The following is a 26,717-nucleotide window of genomic DNA, read 5'->3' as shown; positions in this document are numbered from 1 at the left end:
AAGAGCATAGGCACAACAGCACCTCATGGGTTAGGGTGTGTGGCAGGCTCACACCTCAGCCTTCGTTAAGCCGCCATCTGTATACTGAGGCCTTAGTTGGCCTTATGGCTTTCTCCCATCCAGCCCTCCCTTTAGTTAAGCATATTCATTGGTGTTTGGTGTTGGGAACTATCTTACTGTTGCATTTGTTATCCCCTTTGTCACAACTGTGTTGGTGGTATTAGCATGGAACCGGCTTCATTGCGGGGGGGGGGGGTGTGTGGATTGGCCAGCATGCCCATTTCCCTCATTTTTTGGGATCCCATTAAGGGATTTTGGGTGACTGCTTTGGGGACATGCTCAGCTTGGAAGTTGTCCTGATGTTTTCACTTCAAGTAGTAAGGGAGACCACGCAGAGACTGGTGCCCCAGGGTTTACTGGATTCACTGCTCCGAGTGGCAGGCTTTGTCAGCTGCTGTTACCAATAAAAGTTGTGACCAGTTTTACTCCACCAAAGGTTGTCTGTGTGTTTCTGTGTGGGGGTATGTTATCTGGTTGGTTGATGCTCTCAGTTTTTCCTCCCCCCACTTTAACACTGAGCTTGCAATTACTCTTTGTGCTTTCAGCCCATATTCTTTGTCTGCAGGCTGAGGGTTCAGTACTATATAAATGTTCTAGAAAAATTTGATAGCATGTCAGTGTTAAAGACATGGAATGCCTGTTTGGAGCAAGATATCCAAAAGCTGTTGACACTGGCCTCTCTCTCTCCTTTTTAGCAGCATCATGTGAGGCAGGAGATATTCTGAGTGCCTGGAAGAAGTACTGGACTAGATGAGAATCAGTGACTGGAAAATCCATCCTGATATGAGAAAAATATTATTGGTCAACATTGTCGCTAATCGGGGGTTAAGGATGGTGGTTTACTCCCTCCTAATAGAGTAAGTTCACACCTTGGGTGTGGCATTCAGAAGTGAACTGACCATTTGTAGGGAAAATTCCCAGTTGGTCATTGCCCTGGAAGGCCAGTGACCAGCCAAGTGACAGTGGCTCTGTCATTGTTTCAAGGCCACTCAGCTCCGTCCTGACCATTGGTGCTGACAGTGGGAAGTCATACACATGGTTGATGTTTGCTAGCCATGTCTGTGCCAAGTGACCTCCATGACATTGTCTTTTAGCACCACAGGAACCACTCTAACTGACCCCTCTCCTGGGCCATTTTAACTTAAGAGTCTACATGTGGCCCAGGCCTCTTATGTGAAGTACAGTAATTTTAATTAACGTCAGCTTCTTTACTCACAGTTCCCCCACCCACCCAAGAATCATGTTTTGACAACCATGGTACATGCTCTGATCCCATCTACCTTTGGTTCTTGCAGTATGTACTTCATGAGGGAACTTTTGAAAATTGTAGATTAGAGTGTGCAGAAAGATTGCTAAGACAGATAATCTAAAAGAATCTAAAAGAATGATACTGTAACCCATTTTTTCAAAGTGCTGGCTAAACCATAGTTGGCCTGGGGCCAGAAACATTGGCTCCCATAGGTCCTAATAAGATCATTGTCAGAAAACTTAGGTACCCAAACCTTTTGAAATACAGTGGGTAGCTGCTAGAGGCCAACACCTTCTGTGTTGGGGTTCCTTATCTGTAGAATCTCTTCCTGAAATTATTTGACAAATAGTAACATAAACTTTCAGTGTCAGAGTAAAGGGTTATTAAAAATGTATATGGACTTTTATGTTTTCATTTACATATGTACGTATGTACGTGTGTGTGTGTGTGTGTGTGTGTGTGTAGTCTACTGAGTCATTCCATATCTTACTTTTTATGTGTTGCTGTTTTTAAAAAGTATTTTCAGGGTCTCTGTGAATTGCCATTTATGTTATTTGACATTAAGGTTGTGGTTGTGCTGCTTTATGCTGTGACTGTTTCAGTAATTTAAGAAATACAGCATTTTATTGTTGTTATTTAATTTTTTAAACTATATTTTATAAATAGTAATTTGGAAGCTCTCTTGAAGGTCAGTTTGACTGAGAAAACATATAACTATTTAAATGTATTTCTTACTGATTCAGTGCAAGTACAATAATTTTGCATACCGCTTGGAATTAGATTAAATAAATAAATAATGGCTGGAATGTCTTTTAGACTTCATAGACTACATAGACCTTTGATCTGATTCTACAAGGCACTGTTTACATTCAGGTTCAGGCTGAGGCAGACCTTTGTTGATGGGAAATTCCATTACTTGGAGGGGTCAACTGAAACACTGCTTCATGACCCCAATAGCTGTGCTTGATAAGCAACTGCATTTTCAGCAGGCCTGTCAGTTAGAACTTGGAAATACCTTAGACAAAGAAATGTCCTCTTAAAGAGCTATTTAGGGCTGTTTTAGTCACTAAGCAAGGCCGACAAAGAACTAGTGTGAGATAGATCCAGCAGCCTCTAATGCTGTCTCTGAATTCTGATACTGGATACTGTCTCTGAATTCTGATACTGGATCCAGTTGGTGGAACGAATGCAGTGTTGCTTAATGCTTAGCACAGATTTCGGAGTCTCAGCTGAGGGCAGTAGAGAATTAGCATAGAGTATTATTCTCAGGTGTTCTTTCTTGTCACTTCCATTCACTTTTTTCCTTTTTCCTCCATGAGGGCTGCACAATCCTTCTACAATCCATCTTCATTCTAGCTTAGATAGCTAGAAGACTTTGCATTTCCTATGGAGTTCTCTTACAATAAAGAACTTCTGTTTCTTTTCTAAGAACAAGTCTCAGGCTGTTTCTGCAAGGGCCAAATAAGCCGGTAGAAGGACAGTAAAAGCAGCATTGTAGCCGGAGAGTTCACACAGGCATCGCTGCAGCACCAACGTTGCAGCGACATGGCAATGCTCAAGTGGCTCCAAACAGCATAATCAAAAGTCGCTCAAGAAGCAAGGTTTTCAAACAACAGTGCTCCAAGGCCACATTCATGTGAAGTGCCAGCCAAGAATCAGTGCAGCAAACCTGGCCTCTCAATGGCAGCCCACACTGGCGGCAGCCATGATGGGGAGGGAGAATCATCATGGCGGCCATGCCGGTGAGGTCAGCTGTGAGGGCCGCCACCAGTGCAGGAAGCTGAGGGGCAGGCAAGTGTCCCATGGCATCATGGGTGGGGGATGCCAGTGCCGCAAAGGCACACACACCTGAGCCAGCAGCCAAAAGCTTGTCTATGGTACTGAGGACAGAGCAAGATCCACGTGGGATGGGGATGCTGTGTAGCTATGGGAGTGGTACTGGTTCAGGGAGGCGGCTTCACTGCCAGTCCCAGGGGGCAGTAATCTGCCAACCCCATACCCACCCCATCTGGTGAGGAGTCCCGTGCAAGTAGGAGGACTGGCTGAGGGGGAGGAATGAAAAGAAGTGGTGGACCCACGCATAGTTCCATGGCACCAGGGAAGCAGGTGTGCAACGACAGTGTAAGATCAGTTTGAAGGGGTCCCTCTGGCCCTGAGCGGGGGTCCCTGCCCTGTCAATGTCCTCAAAAAGGCCAGTTGCAGGATGGCCCCCAGGGCAAGGGATAGGGAGATCTGGGACTTGATAGACATCTGGGAGGAGCCAGGGGTGCAGTGGGTGCTGGGCAGCAGCCGATGCAACATTGACACATTTGACAGGGTGGCCCAGCGGAAGACAGCTCAGGGCCACCAGCAAACAGCCATCGAATGCCGCACCATCAGGGTGGCATCCGTCTATGGCTCCAACAGTGGAATTCTGAGACTAGTGGAGCCAGCCATCACCTGCATGGGCAGGGAGGGTGGGGGAGGAAGAGAGAGAAATTGGTCAGGAGTCCATCTTGGCCAAAGGGGGTGCCCCCACCCCCTCCCGGTAGCCCTCTCAGGGTGTGAGCAGGGCCAGGTGGCCAGACATGTGGCACATACCCAAAAGTCCACCCACCTCCTCCATCTGTCTGCTGAATCAGACCAGCCTGCCAACAGGACAACTTCTACAGCCATGCAGAACTTCAGCATGCATTCTGCCACAGTGGCCACTCCAATTCCAAACTGCTGGGACACCTCCTGGTAACTTGCCAGATACCACAAGGCCACAGCAACCTGCTTCTTGACAGGGATGACAGGGCGCATGTTGGTGTCTTGTAGTTCTAGGTGCAGCCCCAGAGTGCATGTGCAGTACATGACCATGGCCTTTGTCATCCTGAAGTTGGCCATCCACTCCTCCTCAGTCCAGATTGTCATCATGAGGACCCCCCCCCACCAGGTCCTGCTCTGGGCAGCCATCCAGCAGCAGGATGTGCAGGGGGCGCATGCGAGGGCGAACCAGCGTAGTATCGTGTAGTATCTGTGTAGTATCTGCGGGGCCTCCGGACTGTGGATGCAGAGCACCTGGTGACTTGCAGCTCAGCAGGTGGCATCTGCAGGTGGCCCAACAACTGCTGCAACAGCTGCCCGCTGCGGGCCATAAAGCTGTTTCTTCCACCTGCGATTCATCCCACTGCCGCATATCGTCAACCAATGCCTCCTTGAGCACCTCTCCTGGGTCCATGGCTCACCTGTGCAGATTGAGCCTGAGCCCCATGGTCTCCGTTACTGCTGGCCGGACAGGCAGAGATGGGCCACAGCTGCACGGAGACATGGTTTCAGTGAGATGGGGGTGGGACCGCCAATTAATCAGGGCCAGGAGCACGACTAATCCTGGTGGTGGCCGCCTGTGATGTCTGACCAATGTGGCAACGGTGCTGCGCAGTTGCAAATGGGAAAATCAGAACACTGCTTCTGAAGCGCTCCTACGCAAAGTGCCACAGTTTAGTGGATACGCAGCCTGTCGGCAGAGCACCTGACCATGTGAACGCTCCATCCAGCAGCTCTGCAAATAACACCAATGGCACAATGGTGTTATTGGCTGTGTAGAATTTATTCCTGTGTGAATTTATTCCTCAAACATCCAGACTATAGAATTCTGCCATGCAGAGATGCAGCTCTGCTTTCACCAAATACCAGAGTTGAATTTTATACAACTTTTCAGTCTTGGGAAACTTCCTCTCAAAGTTGTAGCTGTAATTCTATTAATAATGTACACAATTAAATTCAACATGCAGGCACTGCAAGCCAAACCTCTCATGTATAAAATAATTTGTAATTGAAAATGCAATGCATTTTCCAAGAACATATTTTGCAGTGCTAATTATTTGTTTTCACTGAGTACATGGAAACCCAGATTTATAAATGCATTGTATTTTCATACCTTCAGAATATTTATCTTGACTTGTTTGCTCATGACACATGTCCAATGGCATATTTTGTTCCTTAATTTTTAAAAAATGTAAAACCTTTCAGTAATTTAAACCCCTTTATAATTTTATCATGGAAGTGAATATCAATGAAAGGCAAAAGAAAACTAAAGAAGGAAAACCATTATAGTTGGGAAAAGAACAGCCCATAAATGAGTTGTAGGCAAAAATTACTGGAAAGTAAAAACGATTATTCTGAATGGGAAATTAAACTAGCATATGTGGGAACAAAAAAAAATCCACGAGTAAAAGATGAGTTGCACTGGTAACAGAGAAGCTGTACACCCAAGAGTGCTGAACTAGAATCAGAGGACATGTACTGCCTTTCCAGCTGAGGAAGTCGTTGTCCTGAATTTTATCATACTTATTAAAGCAGGGAAGTCCCTGTTGCCTGACTTCATTGTGAAAGGTTTGAAAGATCTGTGTTTGCATGAATATGAATTTCATATCATTCTCTAGTGGGTAAGAGGAAGATATATCAAGAATGGCTGAGTAATCCTAAAATGCTTCTGAAGCACTTTGGAGCCAACCTAACTGTTCTATCAACTAGATGTTTTCCTTGTTTCAAAATGCTGGATTTCTAAAAATCACTTAGCTGTATTCCAGAATAAAGTTTTGTATCATGTTGATAAGTGATTGGAATGTACTTTTTAAGAAGTCTAGAATAGCATCTGTCCCAGGACCTGGGTAAAACCTCCTGCACTAGAAACATCTCCATTTCAGCTTGTTTTCACTCACCCATCCCAAAACTGCTTCCAGGTGTCTATTCATTGTTTCTACAGCCTTCCTGGGATCTGCTGCAAGCATGAGATAGAGCTGCCTGTAGGCTGCATATTGCTGGTCAATTTAGCCGTAAATTCTGGACAGGTTTACTTAGCGGCTTCACATAGATGTTAAAAAGCAGGGGGGGGGGGGTGACAAGATGGAACATTGTGGGAGCCTGTGTGCTAGACACTAAATGCTAGACATAAAAATTGATTCAATAAATGGATTTGTTAAGATTTAATTAGAAGAAACTTCAATGTAAAAGATATAAAGACAAGAAAGCCAGGGTTGCACCTACTTAAAATAGCACATGGGGATAAGCCAGGTGCTGCACGCCCCCCACAGCTGCACCCCATCTCTCGCTGGGTATGAGGGGCAGTTGAAGACTGGAAAACCCATCTCACCCCACCCGCAATCTCCCCGTGGTGATTGTGAATGGGGCCAGCCATGTGGAGGTTGGGTGTGGGGCTGTCCCCAGCCCATCTCCACATGGAGATAGGAGCAGTAAGGTCCGGTTTGAGCCTGGCTGAGGTAATGCTTGGATCCAACTCTGAGCTACAGCCTGCGACTTAGAACTAGCTCCAAGTCTGGCCTCAGCTGGGCTCAGACTGAAGCTGGCAGCTCTCTCATTCCTCTAGCTTTAGCCTGGCCTTAGCCAGGCACAAACGGATCCTTGCTGCTCCTATCTCCACATGGAGTTGGAGCAGGGCCAACTCCATACCCAGCCTCTATATGGAGATGGGGGCAGGATGAGCCTTACTGGCACCACTAGTAGTCTCAACATGGAGATTGCAGGTAGGGTGAACCTGGCTTACTGGCCTTCCTGCGTCTGTGTCCCAAACACCACAAGGAGTTCTAGGCCAAGGCCCAGTTGGCACAAATGCACCTCCAAGAAGTGGTGCCTGGGCTCAAGATCCCCTCTTCTCCCTAGATATGCTGGTGAGAAAAGTTGTGTAAGAAACAATACAACACTAACAACTGTTCTTGTGTACACCCTCTTTGCATATAATGACTTTTTATATTTCTGTTACATTTGTATCCACTGCATCAACTCTCATGGCTTCTCTCTTAGCCAAGCGTTTCCAGATCCTGTTTTCATAACAGCATTTATTTCACTGTCTGCTCTCGTTTTTTCAATCACTTCCCCTCCTTTTGTCAATTACCTCTGACTCTAGCTGGTTCTCACTGATTCCCCATCCTTAGAATTTTTAAATTTCCACCAGTCAAGCACACAACTGTTAGAAGTTAAAAAATAAAAAAGCAGCATAAATGGAAAAAAATTAAATAATACAAATGCAAAAACATCATATAATAAAAGAAAGGCACCCATAATGACTTGTAGGAGGAAGCTATCTCATTTCTTTCTCTCCTTCCCACACAACAGCTAGACTGCCTTTATCAACCTCCTGTCTTCAGTTTTCCCTCATTCCCTCCCCTTGGTAGTCTCTTCCCAAGAAATCTGCCTGAGATGCAAAGAGGGCATTGCCAATCTCGACTGGGCCCATTTACGTGGTGGAGAATCTGCAAGGACTTGAGAGAGGCACCTCACTTTGCCATGTATTCTCCTAACTATTCTCCCAACACAGTATGGCAGTTCAGTGTAGTGGTTAAGAGTTATGGTGGTCCCTGTTGGTGAGAACACCTTTTCAGCACTCCTGGCACAGGTGGCGCCAACTGCTCACTGGTCTTGTAGGCCTCAGAAGTGAGAAAGGAGAATTCACTGACTGCCTCTCCCTCGTGGCTTGGCAAGTTCCCCAGTTCTGCATGGACTGCCAGCCAATAGCTTCCTCCTCAATCATTTCCTTTCCTTTCTTTTATGCAGATGGTTTCACCCCTGTGGCCCCAACCTACCAACCAGGGTCTGGGTTTGGGCCTAGTCCACCTTTCCCTGGCCCTGTGGGCTACCTGTGCTGCTTCTCCTTTCCAGACTCTGCCCTCCCTAACTTCCCTTGGGCCCCACCCTACTTGTCTCCCCTGATGCTAAGGTTTGTGCCTGATTCGCGTCCATCTCCTCTGCAGTGAGTTTTTCCTGGGACCCTGGGAGTTTTTCCTGGGACCCTCTGCAGTGAGTTTTTCCTGGAACCCTGGGGTGGGGGGAGATGGCTCCTGGCAGCCTGTGGGCCTTTTGCCAGGCTTGGAGGGTGGAGGTAGTGCGGCTTTGGACAGCCCGGGAGCTTACCAGCTATCCTGGAGGCTGCAGGGACATGACAGAACTGCTTTGGGTGTGGTGGAGAGTTCCGAGTGGCAGGCCACTCAGCCACCTTGGGACAACAGTGGTGGATTCTAATCTGGAGAACCAGGTTTGATTCCCCACTCCTCCACATCAGCAGCACACTCTTATCTGGTAAACTGGATTTGTTTCCCAGATCCTGGGTGACCTTGGGCTAGTCACAGTTTTCTCTAAGTTCTCTCAGCTCCACGAACCTCACAAGACGTCTGTTGTGGAGAGAGGGAAGGATTTTGCAAGCTGCTTTCAGACTCCTTACAGGAGAGAAAAGAGGGGTATAAATCCAGATCTTCTTCCTCCTCTTTTCCTCTTCCTGGTAATCACTGTATCCTGATCTTTCCCCCATCTTCAGATATATTTATTATTTATGTCCAGTGGAACCAAATGAGCTTAAATCCTTCTTTTTAAAAGTGTTATCTGTACAACAATCCTGTGAGGTAGATTAGCCTTAGAGTGTGTGACTGACCCAAGGTCAGCTGGTGAACTTCTGCAGCAGAGTAGGTCTCACAGATACTGGTCTGAAGCTCTGACTAATACATCACATTTCTGTGGGGTGGCTGCTGTTGAACAGTAGTAAGCAGCCAAGTCTTGTAATTAATTCCAGTTGCATGGTAGCATCAGGACACTTACTGCCAGGTTTAACTCCTGCCACACACATTGGGGGGTTTTTAGATGTCAGATTTTTTCTGTGAACTTGTGGCTTTGATCAAGTTTGTAAAAAAACTGTCTTGTCTGTTCATGGCTCTAGTATCTGGATTTAAGTATCCATAGGAGAGGCCATGTTGAAAATTACATTTGTTGAAAAACATGAGATTGTAACAAATGGTATGACCTATCTGGTCAGAACAGATATTTAAATAAACTAAAGTTGTTAGCAGTATTCTATTATATGTTTGCCTTAACATTACTACGCAAGCATCATGATATCTGCATTGTTTTTTGCTGAAAGTGTTTGAAACTGTAAAGCAATTTTAGACTGTCAGGGCATTTTTGTTAAAAAACAGATGGGATTCTTCTAACTGAACAATTAAACTAGGAGCTCTTTGCAGTGGTGGGATCCAAACATTTTAGTAACAGGTTCCCATGGTGGTGGGATTCAAATAGTGGCGTAGCGTCAATGGGGCTGGGCAGGGCACGATGGGGCGCAGGCTTCCACGCACGCCGGTGCACCTCCTGCTAGACTGCTTCAAGTTCTCAACGCTACTGCTGAGGAGCGGAGGAGGGGCGTAACTAAGGCAAAAATCACGTGGCAAAATCACCAATTAGTAACCCCCTCTCGGCACACACAAATAATTAGTAACCTACTCTTGGAAACCTGTGAGAACCTGCTGGATCACACCTCTGGCTCTTTGTGCACTTCTTTAGTATTTTTTCAGAAAAAAACGGTTTCCCTCTTGTATGATATTGTGACATACCTAAGGAAAATAGTGTGTAAAAACTCAATTCCATGTAATGCTCTTCAAAGCTGTGATCATATAGAGGCAGGGAAAAACCTGATGTGAAGGGTTAATTCCTCTCAGAGCCTGTATGGGTGAGTGACATGCTGGGAGTGGGTAGAGTTTTAAACTGCTGACAGGTTTATTGGGGGGAATTTTTGGATCCAGAGTGTTCAGAGGTATTTAGTGTCTGCGTATAGACTTGTGGTGATGATAGAAAAAGTGTATTTGGGGGGAAAGGACCCAACTCTAGTCAAAAAGGGAAATAAATTTATAGGGAAAGAAAAGCTCTAAAAACAGATCTACCCTGTTTCTCCAAAAATAAGACATCCCCTGAGAATAAGATGTAGTAGAGGTTTTGCTGAGGTGCTAAATATAAAACATCCCCGAAAGTAAGACGTAGCAAAGTTTTTGTTTGGAAGCATGCCCGTCAAACAAAACACCAGAGCATGCAGCTGTGGAGTGGAAAAATAAGACATCCCCTGAAAATAAGACATAGCGCATCTTTGGGAGCAGAAATTAATATAATTCACTGTTTTATTTTCGGAGAACACGGTAGTTCATCTTCTGAACAGTGTGTATAGAACAAGGGGAGCTGGCTGAGTGAGAAAGATGGTGTCAGAGAAGGACCACTCTCTAGCCAGAAGGGGAATTTAAACTTCATGTGGGAGAAGAATACACATCCCTAGTTCTGACGTGGATTTACTTCAAAATCTCTGAAGTGATTCTATAGCTTGGGGAATTCTGAAGGTAAAAGGGAGCCAAATGAATACTTCATTTCTTCTAGAGTTTACACATGAATCTCTAGTGAACGTCTAAGTCACAGTTGTATAATAACCAGAAATTCTATCTTATTTCAAATAATTTAAAAATCTGTAACAAACTGAAATCTTATCAAACTCCCAGTGCCATCTGAGCTTTACTGTTTAGAACATCTTAATTTTTGTATATAAGAGTTCTACTTTCCTTCTCACCAAATTTCTCTCTGCCTTCTTCCATTTCCCCTGAGGAGCATAATGAAGTTCTAATGTTTTATGGTTGAATTTTGAAAAGCCTCTAGCATGAAAATCTCGGACATCAAACACAGGAGAGAAAAGGGTGGGGATTGCCTCCATTCCTTAAACTGATTCAGTTATACATTTAGTTTAGTGATGTATGTGGTTGGACAATTGAATACTCCCCAGAATGTTATATACAGTAAGTCTGACCAGAGTGAGATAACTAGAAGAAGTGAATTGCAAAAGAATTGGGGAGCATTCCTGCCTATGGGTATAGAAGAGGTGGGAGATACCCCAGTGTAACAGATGTAAACATTGATATAATTCTATTCAGACGAATATAATACATTCTTACCACTGATTTGTACACTTGGCTAAATATGATATAAAAATAGCCTAGATATACACTTAGGAAACCTATAATGAGATTTCCCTTTGAAGCCTATGATTAGAAAATAGGCACATCATTAAGCTTTTAAGAAAATCTTGATTTCTCCATTGTATATTTTTCTAAAAAATTCTTTCCATGATAAAATCTTAACTTTCTCCACCTTTAAAGCGTTCTTTAAAAACACAAACCGCTCACATGAACTCATTACAAAGTTATTAAGAGTTTGTAAATTTAAATATAGAAATAATGGAGTACAAAGTTCATATTTGTTCTAGTTTAGCAGTAACCTGTATTGCTTATCTTTCATTACTTATCATCATTAATTTAAATTAGGCAATGTATTTTTCTCCATCTCCGATGTATTCTAAATAGGAAATTTAATTTGCCATTTATGCATGGCCTGTTCAGTGGCATGTTCATTGCAAATACATTTAACCCATTCTGACATAGTTTTCTATGGGAAATCAATCCTGCAGTGCTCGTGCAGTGTAGTGGTTAGAGCATCAGACAAGGGTCTGGGACAGGGGTAGGGAACCTGCGGCTCAAGAGCCACATGCGGCTCTTCTGCCCTTGCACTGTGGCTCCACGAGCCGAGCCGCCGGCCCCATCCTTGCCCACCCTGCAGGCAGCAGGGTGGGCACACCAACTGCCCATGGTCAGCTGGGCCGTGCTGCGGGCTTCCCCTCTCGCCCGCCCCATTGGAGCGGGGCGGGTGCTTTCCCGGCAGCCGGCAAGGCCGAGCCGCCGGCTTCATCCTTGCCTGCCCTGCAAGCAGCAGGGTGGGCGCATCCATGCGCTTCTCAGAATGAGCAGAGTAAAAGGTAAAAAAAACCCCTATATATATAGTGCTATCTTTATTTTAAATGTCAAAAATTATTTGCGGCTCCAAGTGTTTTCTTTTCCCGTGGAAAACGGGTCCAAATGGCTCTTTGAGTGTTAAAGGTTCCCTACCCCTGGTCTGGGAGAACCAAGTTCAAATCCTCACTCTGCCTGGAAGCTTGTTGGGTGACTTTGGGTCAGCTACATACTGTCAGCCTAACCTACCTCACAGGGTTGTTGTGAGAATAAAATGGAGAGGAAAATAGCATAAGCTGCTTTGGCTTCCCATTGGTGAGAAAGGTAGGATATAAGTGAAGTAAAATAAATACATTAAATAAAATTCTAAGTATCCAACCCTATTTCCTGACAGAGAAGCACTGCTGTCATTACAGGGTTGCCTGCCGCAGTGATTATGCAAAAATGCCGATGAGAAACGAATTGTAAATATGCCAGTCTCATTTCTGATTGTATGACCTATTGTGTGGCACTATGGTCAGCCATTGGGGCAGGAGGTGACTGCTGATGTGGCATGCTTTCAGAGCAGAGACAAAGCATTGACATTCAGAAACCACATGCTAAACAACTAAACTAAACCCAGACAGATCATTTTAGAATTGCAGCCTTGGTCTTCTTGAGGGATCTTAAAATGGAAGGGCTGGATGAAGACTGAAATTTGTTTTCTAAAGTGGTTCTAAGCAACGGTCATTTGAGGGCCCATTTGCAGTTGTTTCCTTTTTGTTTCCAACATGTGGCAAAAAGCAGAATTTTGACTAGTCAGGAAGGATTATTGATGGAAACCAAGCCAACATACCCAGATGGAATGTTACCATTATGCGCATCTTGCTATCAGTGGTGGCCAATATATCCTGGGATAAGAAAGTGAACCATCCCGGTTCGGTCATGACTTGCCCATGGTTTCCAGGTCTAACTTGACATCACTCCACAAGATTTCCCTTTTCCCGTGCCTTTCAAAAAATGATAAAATTGGTGGCTCTTTTTGAAAAAACTGCTCCACTCCCACACCCATGCAAACACTGCAGGAAACAGGCTGGTTTATTTTTCCCGCCTCGCCGACTGCAGCCAATCAGAACGGCAGAAAAACGGGACTGTTCGCTCCTGCGCAGCAACACCGGTAAGGAAAATAAAAGTAAACTAGGGGGCATGTGTAATCAACTGGAGTTCTTCCTCCTGGCCTGAACGTGCTGACAGAGGAAGAAACCAAGATGGAAACATCCTGGTATGTATGATCCCAGCCCCCCCCCCCCCCGGCATGTTTTGGCAGTGGGGAAATTGTCAGTGTGATTTAATGTTTACAAATAAAAACTGAATGAACTGTATGCTCTACACCAGTTTTTATTACAGCAAAGTACCTCATTTGTTTTCATTGATAATTTGCTTACAATTTGAATTGAACAGCACTTGAAACAGTACAGTGTAGGCATTTAGAATGGTGACCAGCCCAGTCACTACTTATTCATTTCTCAGCCCATGCTGAGAACTTAATGGATTAAAATACGTTTGATTATTATCCAGACAACATGGGCAATGCTGAAATGTTAAAGAGACAAGCCACACATATTGCCCTTACTCATTGGTGGAGGTGGGAAGTAAAGTGAGAAAAACAAGTAAAGAACCTTTTTTAAAAAAATGTTTTTAAAAAATGTTCATTTGTTTTTGCTCTTTGGATGGCTTAAGTGGGTTGATGGAGAGAAACACTCATGGAAAAGCAATAGTGTGATATATGTACATGATATTCATGAGCGGGACCTAAACACTCCTATTTGCAAATGCTGAGCCATTTAAACAAATGTGTAGAGTGTGGAATGGTACAGTATAGCCTGATCTCATCAAAGGTCAGAAGCTAGGCTGGGTCAGTAATTGAAGGGGGACCTCCAAGGAAGACTCTGCAGAGGAAGGCAATGGCAAAGTGCTTCTGCTGAATCACGTGCTTTGAAAACCCCACCAGGAGTCTCTATAAATCGGCTGTGACTTGACGTCACTTTACACACCCAAGCCAATGCGTAAGGCTAGAATAGAGACAAAGTTATGTGATTTCCCTACCCCATCTCCAGTAACGTTATACTGATTTTTTAAACATATAACAAAGATGACAGAACAGGTGATGGGTAAAGCAGTCCATCTTCAAGGTATTTGCGGACTAATTCTGCATGTTCCACCAGCCTTCCTATGCCATTTTTCCAAGCTAAATGGTCACAGGAGGGTCTGTTTGCCCCTTTTTCAAATACCATGTTGACTCATGGAGTCCCACTGTGGGGCAAACAGGACTTCCCACAGCTATTCCAGCTTAGGAAAATGGAATGATAGGAGAAGGGAGTCTGAAGTCCCTGCTTGCCTACTGCCATGTTCATGATCCAAATTTGGCTGTGGAACACTTTGAAGCATTAGTCCCCCAATGTTCCATGCCACTGCAGATTGCTTCAGAAACCCCCAACTCAACTTGTGTCACATGTATTGTCTAGTTTGGTTCACTGGATGTTGCTTTTTCTGACATCCTCAAATACATCTCTAATAAGACTTGTGGGTTGCAAGTTGTTGTTCATTGCAATCCTGTTATTCATTACAATCCCACTATTCCCCTGTTATTTACTTTCTTGCAATAGACACGTTCTTGACATCCTCATACTTAAGGAAAGAGTTTGGTCAATCTTATTTCCATTTCTTGCAATCATAATTAGTTTCCCACTAGAGATTCTTAAAAGAGAACAAAACTGTTTTTCAAAGCTGTTCCCATTAATAATGAGAGAATTATTTTCATGGAACACACTCAGTGTTTCTGACCTGTATTTTGACCCTCATCAGTAGCCGCATTTTAATGCAGTCTGCAAAAGAATTTTGTAAAAAGAATTGACACCAAAGGAAGGAAAGAAATGATTCATGCCATGACATGTAAAATTCACAGTTTTCTGTGTTTGTTCATTTCACTCAACTCTGTCACATTAATAGCAAATCCATTCAGATATGCTTTGCAACTAGTTTGGGTGGGAACATTTTCTACTAAAAATGAAGGGAGAGAGCAAATAAAAGTCATAGGTTGGTATTGTTTAATTGGATGCATACGTGAGCCGGGATTATGAAGCTATAATTTAAGCACAGAAAAAACTATCCTGAATGCTTAGAAACTTAACGTTCAAATTACATGAAAATGCTTTAAATTACTAACATGAAGTTTGTAATTTTGCATATTCCCATGCACTAAATGTAGAGTTTGGGGTACTTTAGGTAACAGTTTAAACATTTATAATTTTGGTAAAACAAGAATCTGTGATAAGTTCTAAATAATTTAACTATTTTTGTGTCTATAGATGAGGGACACCATAGTGGTGGCTGTATCTTCTAATAAATGAGAGAAAAAACAATACATCTATTCAAGATGCAGATTACAGTTTTATTCTGTAAAGTAGCAATAAAATAGTAGTTGCTAAAATCTCTCCTGTACACAGGAATGACCCATAAACAATGTTGAATCTGTGTTCCTTCTAAACTGAGTTTAGAAAAAAGCCCTGTCATCACATTGACAACTCCTTAACCTGAAAAAACTATTTACCATCAGCATTATTAAATACACTGAAGTTAGCAGTGCGAAAGCTATATCAGTACAAAAGCACAAGAGGTACTCTACTTCCTGTTTAGACTTGCATAGTATGCAGCCATTGTTCCCTTGGTTTGGCCACGTTTGAATGGGTGTTGCTAGTGAAAATTTTAGGCTGTTTCTGCACAGCCAATTACAGCATTGTGCCCTCGGTGTTATTGGCAATGCTGCAGCAACGGAGAGTTTACATGGGCGGGTACTCCATAGGCTGGTAGTGCATCAGCTGAACCTTGGTGCTTCGCATGGCTGCACTTTGCAAACAGCGTTCTTTTTTCCCCAGAGTGGACATCATGGGTGTTCAGCGCCAGGATTGGCCAGTGTGGGTCGCCATCATGGAAGGCGGGCTTTGCGGCACCAATTCCTGGCAGGCGCTTTGTACGATGCCAACTGCAGAGCACCGTTGTTGAAATGACACTCTCAGTGAGCAACTTTCAAATAAACTGTTGTGGGCCCACTAGAGCATTGCCGCTTTGCTGCAGCGTCGTTTCTGCAGCAACAGCCATGCAACCTCCCTGCCTATAATGCTGTTTTTACTGTCCTTTTACCAGCTTTTTTGCCCTGTGCAGAAACAGCCTTAGTCTCCTTCTGCACATGCAGAATAATGTACTTTCAATCTACTTTCGCAATTGTTTGCAAGTGGATTTTGCTATTCCACAAAGTAAAATCCAGCTGCAAAGTGCATTGAAAGTGGATTGAAAGTGCATTATTCTGCATGTGCGAAAGGGGCCTGACAGCTGTGTTGGTGACTCAGAGACTGGAGCAAGCATTGCTATATTGTTGAAATATATGGTAAAAAATGAATCCTGTGGCCATTAATCTCACCAAGACGATTCTTAATGGGCCTCCAGTCTAGAGGGCTGGTGGCAAGGGTAAAGTGTCCATCAGTCATGTAACCAGGAAATGCATCTACAAATAATCAGAATGTAAGGATAGAAAAAAAGGCCAGCCAAACAGATGGGCAAGGGGTGGTGGGATCCAAAAATTTTAATAACAGGTTCCGATGGTGGTGGGATTCAAACAGTGGCGCCACTGCACACACGCACCTTCAGTCCCTATTGGGCAGGGAGGTTGCTTTAGTAACCCCTTCTCGGCATTCAGAAAAAATTAGTAACCACTTCTAGAGAAGTGGTGAGAACTGGTTGGATCCCACCTCTGGAGGTGGCCCTGCCCTGGAAGGAAAGGACTACCAAGGATGATCTTTCTCAGCAGATTCTCCTGCTATTTCTCTGACAGCTCCAGCCTAGCCCAAGTTTTGTTTTGTTTTGTTTTGGTAACCTCAAAGCAGCTACTTCTCTTATTACTCTGCTGTGTTTCAGATTTCAGGCGGCGGACGATACATAATTACCTGGAGGTAATTCCCACTGAAATAAGAGCATGTAAATAATCAGGAATAAGGATTGCTCTTTTTTCTTGGTGCTGAGTCTGGATTCGGAAGTGAAAGAAAGCTAATACCTTCCTCCCTTTTCTAACAACCCAGAAGAACCTACTTTTCAAAAATTTGAATGGACTGGTCTTAACCTGTTATATCATATCATAATCTTTTATTATCAGAACACTTATTCCTTAATGAGTTTGCTGTTTACCTTACTTTATTGCACTTTTGTTTATCTTCATGGCAGAATGACAGAGAGGCTTGAACCTCTGACCACTGTCATCATCTGTTTTGGGTGAACCATTCAAGTCTTTAGCATAGAGAACCATGCCTGATTCATGGTAACAAGTGTTTCTTACCTCAATCCATCCTTCCCCCCTGCCCTTCTATAATTACCTGCATAATAATCAGGAAAATTAATTCATTGCATCTTCCTTTCATTGCATCTGAGAATGTGAACTCTGACTAATGAATGATTATTCTGAAATAAATATTATTAGTCTGTAAGATGCTACTAGATTTTTTTTTGCAAAAGTCTACATAGTATAGGTTCAATAACTGAATGCCCCTACCTTCTACTTAAACAAAACTACATTCCCCAGCATCTCCAGCAACAGACCTGGAGATGTCTTTCTTACTAATTCCAAGCTGGTGATTTGGAGTCCATCAGATGCAGTGGCATATCAGCCCGGGGACAGGGGGTAACCTCTGTACCCAGGCACAACTAATCTAGTCATGTGGGAGGTGCAAAATCGGCCCCCCACATAACTAGATGCCTTTGTGAAGATGATGAGGCAGCAGGAACTCCTGCTGCCTCATTTTCTTCGGGCTCCCTTCGGGCTCCCTGCCCACATTGTGGGAGTGACAATGTTGCCGGGGCCTAGAGAGCCCAAAGGTGCAGCGCACTGGTGCCCTGCCCCCTCCCTGCTGGCATCTGCCTTTCCCAGACCCTGAAGAGGGCAGGAGCTGGCCTCCAGGGAGGGGAGGGGACTGCTCCCCCTCTCACCTCCTCCCTCTTTTCCTCCCCGCTTCCTGGCTTCTGCCCTCCCCAGAGCCTGGGGAGAGCAGAAGCGACTGCCAGCTTCCAGAGACATGCTTTTATAGACATGGAGGCTGGGGGTGAGGCTTGGGGTGTGACCCCACCCCAAGCACTGCCCCCTGACCTCTGTGCCCATAAACACACATCTCTGGAGGATGGCAGTTGCTACTGCTTTCCCCAGGCTCTGGGGAGGGCAGAAGTCAGGCTGTAAGACGGGGGAGGAGTATGGGATGGGGGTGGGCTCCACCCCAGGCATGGGGGGTCATCAGAAAAGGTTTGACTCTGTGCGCTGTTTCCCCCCCATACGCCTCTGATCAGATACTTGTGCAATAGTGGAGGGATATCATCTCTCTCATGTTAAATGACTTGTTTGAACCTGCTGAAAGTAGACAAGTCTTGAAAGGTTGGATGGATCCAAAGTCACATACAGACTCAGTTCTAGATGTGTTAATGTTTAGGGGTATGAATTCTAGAATTCCCAAGCCAAAAATATACATGGAAATTGTGGTTTTGGGTCTTTTCCATGATTTTCTGGAATAGTAACCCAAATCTGGGATCTTTGGGCATTACAAAAATATATACACACATTCAAGAAATCTGTAGTTTTTTATGCTTACCTTCACCAGCAGCAGATGTTTTCCCTTGATTGTTCAGATTTCCCTGGTAGTGACATTTCTTTCTTCCAGTCAGATCCAATTCACTGAGTTTTTCCAAACCCAAGGAAGGCAGCTCCCAGCCAGTGCAAACCAAGTGCAGAACCTGACAGAGTTGTGAGTGTTGCTGGTTCCTTCTCCCACTCTCCTTCCTTTGTGATGGCGGGGCCATTTTTTCATCTTAGTCCTCACCTCTGCAAATAGGGTAACATGGGACACCTTATTCAAGCCATTGGTCCAGTTCACTTGACCCTGGGGGTCATTGGTCCAATTCACTTGAACAGGTAGCACTAGCTCCTCCACAATTTTGGTGTCATTCAGTGGAAAAACACCCACTTCAGCTGCCTACCCACTCTACCACAGGGAATAATGGAACCTGAATAATTCATGAATCATGGAAAAATTTGAACTAAACCCAAAAATGGTAGCAGGGCACAAAAATACAATTTCACAATAGGACGTATGCCCTTTCCAAAATCTATAACGTAAGATTTTTTTCAGGTGCACATTACTACAGCAAACTCATTTTAAAAAAACCCTCACCATTGTACATTTCCCAATCTTTCTTAGTTTTATTATTATATAGTTATCACAAAATTGGTAGTGATTCCAGAGGAGTGGTTGGGTTACTCTGTTGCAGCAAAAATAAATAGAAGGCTTGTGGAATTTTAGAGATGACCAAGTTTTTATTCTGGCATAACTCTTATAAACAAGGTATAAACCATTGGATCCCCAAAACACCCATCCTCTAACAGAGCTTCTGATACCTGATTAAGGCATACTCAGAGGAATCTTCATTTGCAGTCATAATTCTGATTATTGTGCCATAGTCATTCCAAAGAATCACCAAGTAAACTGGGGGCTCATTTCTCTGTTGTGCAGCTACTTTGTAAAAATATCCCTCTTTTTTGGTATGCAATTAGAATCAGAATTTATTGATATGCATTAAAACATTTCCCTAGTAAAAATGCTCTTTCAACATCAAAACTTCACTGATGATCTCCCCATGGAAACACAGGACAGTGTTGGACAGTTTTTAGTTCTGTGACCTATGACCTACTGGGCTCTGCCCCTAAACTTGACCAGAATCTTGTAAAGGGGCCACTTTGAAGCTATTGTTCCAGCCATTTTTATTTGTCACCCACCACTGCTTATGTTGTGCTCCAAGTGGTAGTTGAACTAATGTAAGTAAACTAATGTAGTTGAACTAAAGCAGGTAAATATACTAGTCAGCTATTACATAATTCCCATGAGAGGATAGATTTGATTTTGATTTGATTTATTTGACTTTTAGGCAGCCCTTCCCCAATGGGATCAGGGTGGCTTACAATAAAACAGTATAAAAACAATAATACCAAACAATATTTTCCCTGGTTCCTTATATTCCCTCTGGGGGATAAAATAGTTATTAAACAGTATCCTTCTCACCCTGGATCTATTATGCATACCTCCAAACACCATCACAGAGCCACTGTGGGCTGCCGGTGCTGGCGGCCGTTCCCTCGCTCTCCTCCGGACCTGGATAGGTGTGCATCTGCCAGGCTGGGTGGAGGAAGAATCAGAGGGGAGCATCTGCCCTAATCTTGGACAGGACCCAGGGGAAAGGAGGAGGCAATTTTTCACCCTCACGTGAAAAAAGTTGGTCTCCCAGAATGTACCAGGTCCAAGTGCTGCATGAACTCTCCAGCATCGCCACTGACCCTGCCAGTGTTGCCAAGACATTCTGAAGTTGTGGCTGGGGAGGGCTGACCTTTTGGGTGACATAAGACCATTGAGCCCAATGAAGTGCTTTTTTTTGCATCAGGGAGGCTTTTTGTTTGTACCAAGAAATTAATCAACCCTTCCTTCATCAGGAAATTACAGAGGGATAACTGAGTTTGCTACTGTAGATTATCGTGTAACACCTTGAAGACTAACTTTGATTATGGCTTTGGCCACAATACTCATGCCAAAATTAAACATCATGAGCCTTTTTTTGGGGAGGGAAACCTGATAATAAAGGAAGATACTTAAGGCATTAGCTCCAATTTTCAAAGAGGTTTAAGGGAACTGGTGGTAAACCTTGGGTGCCAAATTCCTTTTAGCAATTTTCCTCATAGCAGTCCTGGAGTTTGCTACTGGCTCATTTCCTTTGTCCTGGGCCATTTCATTACGAAGTGGCGAAGTGGCGGAGTGGCACGTTCTGAGCAGCTGACCCGGCCCGGCGCTGGAAGGACCCGTCACCGCCGCCACCGGGCCGGTCCTGAAGCTAACAGCTTCGGAGCAGCCCGGCGCCCGCTAGGCCGGCGCCCGGCCAACCCGGGCATGTCCCCGGGCCTCTGAGTATGTCACGCGAGGCCTGCAGGGGACCGTAACCCCTGGCCCTGCGATGCCTGCCCCAGCGGCGGGGCAGGGGGGCGTGTCCCCAGGCCTTTCGGCGTGGCGCCGGAGAGCCCGGGGACAAACAAAGTACCAGGTGGGGGAGGCGTCGCGAAGCCGCTGCCGTTCACTTGGCAGCGGCTTCGAGGCGGCGTTTCCCCAAAAAGAGCGCTTCCAAGCGCTCTGGGGAAATGCCAGCAGCGGCGGGCGGGCGAAGCGTAAAGCGCGGCTGCGATACAGCTATTGCCGCCTGTCGCGAATGGGGCGCGAGCCTGGAGATGGCGTTTTTACCATCTCCAGGCCGCCATTAATTGCCCGTGCGGAAACGGCCCTGGTAACTCTCAAAAGATCTCAGGAGACATGAGCCTGTACTTTGGAGAAAATAGAACTCCTCTGTGTAATAATGGAGCCCTGAAATGAATTCTTACAAAACCCACCAATGAGATCTTTTAAGCGGTGAGAATACCAGGCATAGCCTCAGCTTTTAAATGTTCATTTGTGGTTTTATATGAGAACTTTCAATGCTAAGCTATTCATGACCTTAGTTTACCTCAGAATGATAAAAACATACATTGGTGTTCTTGGCTTAAACCCATGACTCCATGAAGTTTAGTAGCCCAGACCTGGTGATTACATTTTAAAGCTACCCTCTCTTACTTTTAAACCTCTCTGAGTTATTGCTTGAAAGAATTCCGCATCAACTATACTCTTACAAATGCATTTTCCACTGAAATGAGCTGAAGGAAACTTGTGAGCAAGCTACTTGCCAAAGAATGCAATCCATTCTTGACCTGTTAAAGTATTGCTCAGCCTTTTTAGGCTTAAGACACTTAAGGCAAAAATAATAGCATAGCATTCAGATATCAAATATATCAAACCTCTATGTACTTCTTTTAGTTTTTCCAGCAAATGATTCCACCGATGAAGGGATTTCAATACAGATAACATTTTCATATATTATTAAAGTATGTTAGCAATTAAAATATCTTAAATTCTCTGTTGGTTAATGAGCAATGAATGCATATAAAATAATGAGCATTCTTCAGCCAAAGGTCTGGATAATGAATTCTGCATTATCCATGAAATCTGGCTCCAGGCTACCATTTGGAATTCCCTGGATCTGGGTCTTGCAGCTTTCACAAATTTACCCTAGTCTAATGATACAAGTCACATATGTAATCCTTTCTCAGTCCCTCTTTCTTTCAGTCCCCATGCATTTAGGCTATGTTGGGTTTGGGCCCCTGAGTTGGTGGAATTAGCCTCGTGAAACAGTGAGAACAATTAATTGTCAATTCTGGGGAGGCTTCAAGTGTCCTCCTGGCAGAAATGAAATGAAGACAAAGTGGAAATGACTGATTTTGGTACACAGTTTTACACTATGAACTCTCACCTAATCTTTTTGCCTCCAATAATGATGGTAACAGCACATCTGTTTGAATAGGCAATTCAGGCAAAGGAATGGGTATATGTACATGACAAAGCAAGAAAAAGCATTGACTCTTTTGGACTGAACATGCTATCTGGAGAAGAAGAAGAAGAAGAAGAAGAAGAGTTTGGATTTATATCCCCCCTTTCTCTCCTGCAGGAGACTCAAAGGGGCTGACAAACACCTTGCCCTTCTCCCCTCACAACAAACACCCTGTGAGGTGGGTGGGGCTGAGAGAGCTCCGAGAAGCTGTGACTAGCCCAAGGTCACCCAGCTGGCGTGTGTGGGAGTGTACAGACTAATCTGAATTCCCCAGATAAGCCTGCACAACTCAAGCGGTAGAGCTGGGAATCAAACCTGGTTCCTCCAGATCAGAGTGCACCTGCTCTTAGCCACTGCTCTTAGCCACTGCGCCACTGCTGCTCCCAGACAAGAGGATGTCTGAGACTCAGGTAGCCAACAGCGTTCCTTTTCCTCATTGCGTTTCCTCATAATTCCAGAAAGACCAGCCATACTTTCTGTTGGAAAGCGTGCATGTCTCCTACCCCCCCACAGCCTTTATTCCTTCTTGCAAAAACAAGCAAGCAAAGGTTGCAGTCACCAGTTTCTACAATGATGAAACCACTGTACGTGTGCCAACCATGGAAAAAGGAGGGCTCGTTTTCTGCAGCCCAGTGGTGGGATTCAGCAGGTTTGCACCACTTCAGCAGAACTAGTTGTTAAAATGGTGCTTGAAAACAACCAGTTGTTAAATTATTTGAATCCCACCACGGGAACCGGTTGTTAAATTATTTTAATCCCACTACTTCTGCAGCCCACAGAGTCATGGGGCCTGGGCAATCCAGGTTGCAACCCCTTCTTGGTCAAGGCACCAAAATTCTGCAACTCTCTCTACGGATAGGTTCTTCTGTCCCCTTTTGTTGTTGTCTTATGGCAGTGGATGAAACCTTTCTTTTAGGGGCACTCCCTCAGTGATCTCTCCTTTTAAACTAACGTTTTATTTGGGGTGTTGTGGGGTTTCCAGGCTGTTTTAATTGTTGTTGTTTATATTTTGTAATGTTTTTATTGTTTATGTTTTGTAATGTTTCAATAGCTGTTGTTTATGTTTTGTAGGTATTTTAACTCTGGCCCCTTCCGCACACGCAAAATAATGCGTTTTCAAACCCCTTTCACAACTGTTTGCAAGTGGATTTTGCTATTCCGCACAGCTTTAAAGAGCACTGAAAGCAGTTTGAAAGTGCATTATTCTGCATGTGCGGAATGAGCGTCTGTTTTTGTGGTTTTACTGTGTATTTGGGGAGTTGATTGTAATGGTTTTAAAATGGGGTGTGTTTTAAATTGTTAGCCACCTTAGTGGTCCTTATAAAGGCAGAAAGGTAGAATACAGATTTTGTGAATAAATAAAATAGGATTCTGTTTTCTAAAAATTAACAAACAGCCTGGAAAAGCAAATGTTACTACGTGGCACTAAAAGCTCAAAAGTCTGTTCCAAGTTAATTAGTGAAGAGAATGTTTCACACTTGGAACGTGGTGGCAAAAAGGCCTTGCATCTTGTACCAACACATCTGCTGAGAGAAAGAGTGGAGGTAGAGCAGAGCCTTTGGCTACATGCTTGGTTTGTAAACTTCCTGAACACACCTGATTGATCAGGGTTTCTTATGTTCTTTATTACCTTGTTTTCTTCAGCCACTTTTCCTCTGGCTCCAAGCCCTTAGCTTCCTTACCATCTGAACCTTTTTCTCCATCTGGTAGTTGTTGCATAAATTTTGTTTTTTAGGGCTTCCCTTTCTGTCATAAAATCTCCTTTATTTCCTGAGTTTAACATCATTACAGTCTATGTCGTTACAGTAGCTCAGACATTTGGTATCAAGGATTCAGTTGCTACAAGCACAATATGATAAAGATATAGTAATAGTAATGCTGCGGCTAAATCTAATCATGCTTGGGTCTGATCAGTGCCTCAATGGATGTGCTTTTCTTTTTTTGCCTCCCTGCACTGCCCAAAAGTCCTCTAGAGGTGACAACGTAGCACAGCGGTAGCACCATCTCCACCTGCCTAGGGATTGGGCTATAAGTAAGATAACAACTTTACAGGCATGTTGTTGGGGAGACTTCAGCATATACATATTGGTTTTGCATTTAGAACATGTAAATGTACTATGGTTTTTCATTTTGTTATAATGACAACCTCTCTTTCCAGGGAGACTATTGTTGGGTGTTGTATGCTATCTTAAAATGTTGGTGTTTCATTCCCTAATTCTAGAGAGGCTCAGCCCAATTACTGTGTTTGCTTTTTGTTCACTATAACTCAATTTCACAGCAGATTTGTGGAGATTTAAGCTGAAATGGGGTCTGCCTCCTGCTAAATTCATGGCTGATCACATTCTGAATCTCTGAGATCAGATACTAAGCAGCCTTATTCGATCTGCCAGAGGCTTAAGGATGTTCCTTTTGGACAAAAGTTTAAAGCTGGAGCCAGGTGAAAAGAAAATCCATATGTTCAGCGAGTCCAAAATCTGTAGCTGGGGCTTAGTATCCAACATTATTTTCTCCTAGCCAACTGTGAAACTCAATTCCACCACACTATTACTTGTAACAATAATGGAAGCAGCATGCTGATCAGACCTGATCAGACCTTGTACTATCAAGGAAAATAGTTTTTATGGTTGATTTTTATTTTCTTCCTTATGAACAACAGGAGTTTGGACACATTTTTATTACAAACCTACAAGCATTATCTTTCAAACTAGCCTACCTAAAAGCGTTGTTTTTAGGGTAAATTGAAGAGGGATGATATATGCCTCCCTGAACTTCTTGGAGGAGAAAAGGGGTAATAACAGTGGTTGAACAGGAAAAGACATTGTGGATAATTGACATAGTAATGTTGGCTGACAGCAGGGTTGAAGAAAAAGAACTGAAAAACATGACATAATACTAAGATTTGAGAAGGGAAGTTGAGAGGTTATGGTCAAACCAGCAGTTGTGGTCCCAGTGATTATTGGCACACTGGGTACTGTACCAAAGACCCTTGGACAGCACCTGAACCATCTACATTGATAAAATGTTCATCTATCAATTATAAAAGGCCACATTGCTTGGATCAGCACATACACTACACCAATACATTACAACATCCTAGGTTCTTGGGGAAAACACTGGCTGAAGATCTAGCAACTGTGATTTCATTAATAACAACAACAATAATAAATTGCAGGAATTCAAATTAGAAAAACCCATTTCTTTCCTGGAACAAATATGAGAACTTCATAGAGAGAGAGGAAAAGAGGTACAGGATTTGGAAAAGCTTTTCATTTTAGTAGGAAATCAATAGCAATTATGATTTCAGTTTTCTAAAGAACTCCTCTGCTAGATAGCATAAAATCAGGGGTATAATGTGGTGCTTTTACAGTAATGTGGTACTCTTACAGCAAATAATTATAGTCATTAGGAAAATGTGTTGTTATGGCTGTTCAGCACAATATAACTCTGCTCACAATATAACTCTGCTCTGTAGCTAGTTGAGGGCATCCATTGGCTACACAGCATTATTATTATGTATGATAAATATGAACAAACAAAAGACACTTTCCCAAATGCAGTTTTTGCCCCAGTACTCAAATGAAGACATATGACCATGGGCTTAAATGATTTTGTTAAACAGTCAATCTACATCATCAATTAATTATGCTAATACTTAATTGAGGGTGGGTTGTGCTAGGCAGCCTGCCATGCCTGCCTTTTTCTTGTAAATATACCCTTGATCCGAACTTGGCCAGCAGAAGCTTACTTATTCTTGCCTATGCATAATGTGCTGAGAGATGCCCAGCACTAACCCCCTACCTGATGCACTGAAAAGCCACTATCATGTTTGGAAAGATATTGCTGAGCACCAAAGGCACTCTTTTGTGATCTCCATCCCTCCATAAAGCTAGTGACTATTCAGGACACATCCCCCATCACATCTTATGGTCCAGCAAACCATCTTATGGTTTGCTGATCATCCTTACCTAAGCAATCTTCCTTATCCCTGCCAAACAAGGGAGTTACCCCAGTGCAGTGATGATGGCGAACCTTTTCAAGACCAAGTGCCCAAACTGCAACCCAGAACCCACTTATTTATCATGAAGTGCCAACACGGCAATTTAACCTGAATACTGAGGTTTTGGTTTAGAAAAAATGGTTGGCTCTGAGGCACGCGTTACTCGGGAGTAAGCTTGGTGGTAGTCGGTGGCTTGGCTTTGAGGCAACTGTGAAACGTTTTGAATGGGTGAATCACGACCCTAGGAGGGTTAACTCAGAAGCAAGCCCCATTGCCAGCAACCAAGTAAAGGATCACACTTTAGTTCTTCCCATGAAAATTAGTGGGG

The sequence above is a fragment of the Sphaerodactylus townsendi genome, linkage group LG01, assembly GCF_021028975.2.
Source record: "Sphaerodactylus townsendi isolate TG3544 linkage group LG01, MPM_Stown_v2.3, whole genome shotgun sequence".
NCBI classification, from domain to species: Eukaryota; Metazoa; Chordata; class Lepidosauria; order Squamata; family Sphaerodactylidae; genus Sphaerodactylus; species Sphaerodactylus townsendi.
The sequence above is the reverse complement of the archived record's forward strand: the minus strand, read 5'-3'. Positions refer to the sequence as shown.